This window comes from Aotus nancymaae, unplaced genomic scaffold (assembly GCF_030222135.1).
Source record: "Aotus nancymaae isolate 86718 unplaced genomic scaffold, 86718_ANA_hifiasm-v0.15.2.pri h1tg000049l, whole genome shotgun sequence".
Lineage (NCBI taxonomy): Eukaryota > Metazoa > Chordata > Mammalia > Primates > Aotidae > Aotus > Aotus nancymaae.
The window spans coordinates 12572540-12577502 of NW_026988463.1; the positions used below are offsets into that span (position 1 = coordinate 12572540).

At 44.8% G+C, this 4963-nt stretch overlaps 1 pseudogene; it reads right to left on the reverse strand.

The window, feature by feature from the left end:
* Positions 1-2870: 2870 nt before the first annotated feature.
* Positions 2871-3327, reverse strand: LOC105717854 (small ribosomal subunit protein uS12-like; annotated as a pseudogene).
* Positions 3328-4963: the final 1636 nt, after the last annotated feature.

Consider the following 4963-nt stretch of genomic DNA (forward strand, 5'->3'; position numbering starts at 1 on the left):
TGTCTGTGAAAACCTTGGCATTAAAAATCAAGGGAAAACAGAAAAGATAAAGTGCTCACAAACTGTAGGTTTACATTAACTATGTGGATCTTTGCCAGGACTAAAAGTCCATGTTAGCAACTTAGCAAGGGTTCTTACAACGGCAGACATGGAGGGGCACACTGCCAAAAAAGAAAAGGAAATAGGCAAAAGGTACAGTTCAACATGTCCAGGAAAGGAATTCTTGGCTCACAAAAGGGAAAACAAGAATGACTCAATTCCCATTGGCTTGTTTTCTTTATAGCGTCTAATAAGAAAATTACCCACATAGATTAGCAGTGAGCTAGCACAGTGGTTCCCAAAGTGTGGTCCCAGAGCACCAGCATCAACCTCAGCATCAGCATCCACAGGATGTGTAAAATATGCAGATTCTCAGCCTTCAGCTCAGCACAACCAAATCAGAACTCACAGGATGGAACCCAGCAATTGTATTTTAACAAGCTCTCCACGTGACTCTGGTCCACACCAAAGCTTGAGAACTACTGAGTTCATGAATTTGGAATAAAATCTTTAAGCTAGGGATTACTGTATCTATTAGGATAAGATTCAGCTGCATATTAAAGAAAACTAAAATGAAAGTGGCTTACATAAGATAGATGTTCATTTTTCTTGTACATACGCATAGCAGTCTAGAGGTGGTAGGATGGCTTCATGATCATCAAAGACTCAGGCTCCTCATAATTTTTTTCCTCCACTAAAATGTAGGCTTTTATATTCAAAGTGCCTCATCGTTCAGTATGGCTGCTGGAGCTTCTTCAATCACATCAGTTTTTCCAGACAGGAAGTAGGAGGCAAAGGGGAAAGAAAAACGGCACATCTCCTAGTTGGTTCAGTCTTTTTAAAAAGCTCCCTGGGAACTCCACCGGACAACTTTTGCATGTATAACACTGACTAACTCCATTGATTAAAGAGACCAGGACATATTCCTTTAGCTGGTAACACTGGTACATGAAATGAGGTTCTTTTAGTAGAGACAGAGAAAGTGAAAATTAGTAGGTTACCAGCAATCTCTTCAGTAGTTGCAAACTGACTCAGCCTTAGGGCTTTGCAGCTTGGGGAGAGGGAGGTGTGTCCAAGGAGGGGAGGTCTTTCCCTTTAAGAAGATGAGGGCTCTCATTCCCTTTTTCTCAGGGAGGCGGTAAAAATTTTTAAGAGATTTGGAGAATGAGTTTTTGGGGAGGACTGCAGAGCTGAGGTTGAGCAAGCAGATTAAGGGGAGGGAGATGGCACAGGAAAGATTTTACTACTTGTGATGGGTCCATGTCTTTATTTTTTAATTTTTTATTTGAGATGGAGTCTCACTCTGTCACCTAGGCTGGAATGCAGTGGTGTGATCTCGGCTCACTGCAACCTCTGCCTCCTGGGTTCTAGCGATTCTCCTGCCTCAACCTTCTGAGTGGCTGGGATTACAGGTATGCACCACTATGCCCAGCTAATTTTTGTATTTTTACTCGAGACAGGGCTTCACCATGTTGACCAGGCTGGTTTTGAACTCGTGACCTCAAGTGATCCCCTTGCCTCTGCCTCCCAAAGTGCTGGGATTACAGGTGCAAGCCACCATGCCCAGCCATCTCATTCGTTTTTGAACTCATCAGACCACCACTTTCTACCCCAGTGCTGGCCAGTATTTCCCCAGTGTCCCAGGCGCCAGTGTCATTACTGTCTAGTTTCTTGCTATTCAAAGTGTGATTGTGGACCTGCAGGATGAACCTCACCTGGGAGCTTGGCAGAAATGCAGAATCTCAGGCCTGCCCCAGATTTACTATATCAGAATTGGCATTTAACGATCCCAGGTGATTCGTGTGCACAGTAAGAGAGAAGCCCCAGAATTCATTTTTACGTTGGTAGTCAGAACGAAGACTGGGCGGCGGCTGCATCACCCTTAGAAGGCATCTTTCCTTCTGTGCTCCTGGACACACTCATCCCTATATAAGGACATCATAATTTTTAAAATAAATTAAATTATTTAATTAAAAAAATTTTAAAGTCTTATATAAGGTTACCTAAATTTATAAAATATTGCCATTAAAAGTAATGGCAAAAAATGCAATTACTTTTGCACCAACCTAATAACATTGTGTATAAAACATGATGCTTTGAAGTATGTATACCTTGTGGAATGGTTAAATCTAGCTAATTAACAATTGCATAACTTTACATAGTAATCGTTTTTGTGATGCAAGCACTTAACATCTCCTCTCTTTGCACTTTTCAAGAATACAATACGGTGTCATTAACTACAGTCACCTTGCTGCATAATAAATCTCTTGAGTGACTTCCTCCTGGGAAGCTGTAATTATGTAACCTTTGACCCACGTTCAGGTATACTGAAACAAAACTCAGCCACATCCCTTGATTTGCACTGGTCCTTGAACAGTGAAGGAGAAAACGTGGACTTGGCTCTTGGTTCCCTGAAGGAGGTTTGCAAGGTGAGAGAATGGCCCCTGACTGCAAATACTGCACTTTGTGTAGGAAAAAAGTCTGCCCGAATGGGCCAGGGTAAATGAACAGCTGGATGTGAGGCAAAGGGAACCACATCACAGTTACCACGTGGGACTGGACTGACCATGGTGGGGCCCAATATGGCCTGCAGTGTTTGCTGCTCTGGCCCAGAGGCGGGAGTGGAGGCAGGTGATTGGCAGCAGCCACACACAGAGTCTCTAGAGGGCACAGGGGCTCTTAAAGGGCTGAACCTGAGACATAGAACTGTCTTTGAGCTCAAGGTACCATGGAATAAAATTTAGAAAATGTCTCATTTATTGAGCAGCTACTGTATGCCAGCCACCATACTCAATGCCTTTTTTTTTCTTTTGGCATATGAAAATTTATTACTACAGTGTTTTCACCATTAAAATATATGAACTTGGTCTTTCTTTCTTGCCTTTGTGGAGGGCCAAAAAAGAGATGTCGGCTACTTTGACCGCCTTAAAGTGGACTCCAGGAATATCACCAACAGCATGAACTTTGCAACCAAATCCAGCAACCAGAACATCATCGTCTTCCTCAATAAAGTCCAAGCAACCGTCAGTGGGTACAAAGGCTGTGATTTTCTTGCCATTCTTGGTCAGCTGGACCCTGACACACATCCTAACGGCAGAATTTGGCTGTCTGGCTTCAACTCCTACTTATTTCCAGCACAATCCCTTTTGCACGAGAAGCACCTCCAAAAGGATTGCCCTTCAGGGCTGTGCCCAAATGGGCTTTCTTGTACTGTGTATCATGCCACTGCTGGTCTCGTGGGTGACTGTGGAGCTTCCTGGCAGCATGAAGCCCATGACACTTGCCCATCTCACCGGCGCCATGGGCCTGAGCGAAAGAGAGAAGCAGCAAAGCACTAAATGTCTTACGTATACCATCTCACTCAACTGGAATCCCGAGGGGTAGCTCTTACTGTTACCATTCTACAGATCAGTCAGCTGAAGCTCAGAGAGGTTATGCAGTTGTTCAGGAGTACTTGGCTCATAAGTGGTAGGGTGGGATTTCAGCCGAGGACCATCTGACCCCAAACCCGGGCTCTTGTTATGCCATAAAGCACCGAGTCCCTCAGTTTTCAGAGCAACGTGCTAGGAGTTAGGGTTTCAGGGTTCCTGGCTAGGGTTACCTTACACACAAGGACCATGATCAAGGAGGGAATGCAGTTCAGGCTATATTTATGGTGGACGCAGTGCCTGTTGCCTGATGTCCTCTGTTTCCAGAGTTTTGTCTCTCTCTCTCTTTTCAATTTTAAAGATGAAGGTCTTGCTCTGTCACTCAGGCTGGAGTGCCATGTTGCAATCATAGCTCACTGCAGCCTTAAATTCCTGGGCTCAGTGATCCTCCTGCCTCAGCCTCCCGAGTAGCTGGGACTACAGTTACATGCCGCCATATCAGCTAATGTAAAAAGAGTTTTTTTTTTTTTTTGTAGAGATGGGGTCTCGCTATGTTGCCCAAGCTGGTCTTGAACTCCTGGCCTGAAGAGATCCTCTTGGCTCAGCCTCCCAAGTCATGGGGATTACAGGTGTGAACCACCACACCTGGACTGTGTCTCTTTTGTATGTGTGTCTGGGTCCGAAAGTCCAAGGGGGCTTCCTGAATTGGACACCTTAGAATTCATCAGGACTGGGTGCATGAGCCACGTGGGTTCTACCAACCCTGCCAGCCATAGGAAGGGAAGTCAGCTGCTGCTTTGTCTCCTGAATTCATGACATAGAAAGACAAGTGGGAAGAGGGAAGGGAGCCAAACGTGCCTGAGTATGGAAGAGAAAGAAGAAGGGTCCAGTTGGTTTCTGCCTTTATCACAGGGCCCTGCCAGCTAGCGCAATGTGTGCCTCTGACCGTCTCTATCTGTTACCAGTCCGATCGGCAAGTCCTCCCACAGAATACGGCATGAACAGAAAGGATAAAATTGTTGGGAAGAGACTCAAGTGATCTACTCCTCTAATTGCTGAGGCAGTAACATTCCCCCAACTCCAGCTAGCAGGAGAGGTAGGAAGAGGGGGTGCCAAAGAATATTCTCCACTCTGAGAAATGCTGGTTCTTGTTGGAAAGCAGGCTGTGGGGTGCTGGTACCACCTAGTGTGAGCTGGTGAGAACTGATTGTACACATCTCTTCCCAAGTCTTCTCAGTGATGTTGGATTGGCAGCTTGATATAGGTCAGGGTGGGAGCATTTACACCACAGAAACTGGCAAATGGTACACGGCAGTAGTTTTTGTTCCTGGTGAGCCCGCTGTTAAACATTTACCAGCACAGCCCTGAAAGGAGATATACGTACACACGAAAGATCCTCAGAGTAGAGCTACCAAAGATTGAATCGATAAGTTTTAACTAATATTTGTTAAATCCTCTTACAACCCACAGGAAGAAAAATAAATCTCTGTAATAGATTTCTAAGCTTTGACAACGTGGCTTCTTCTCCTTTTTTTTTTTTCCAGAAATAATTCCAG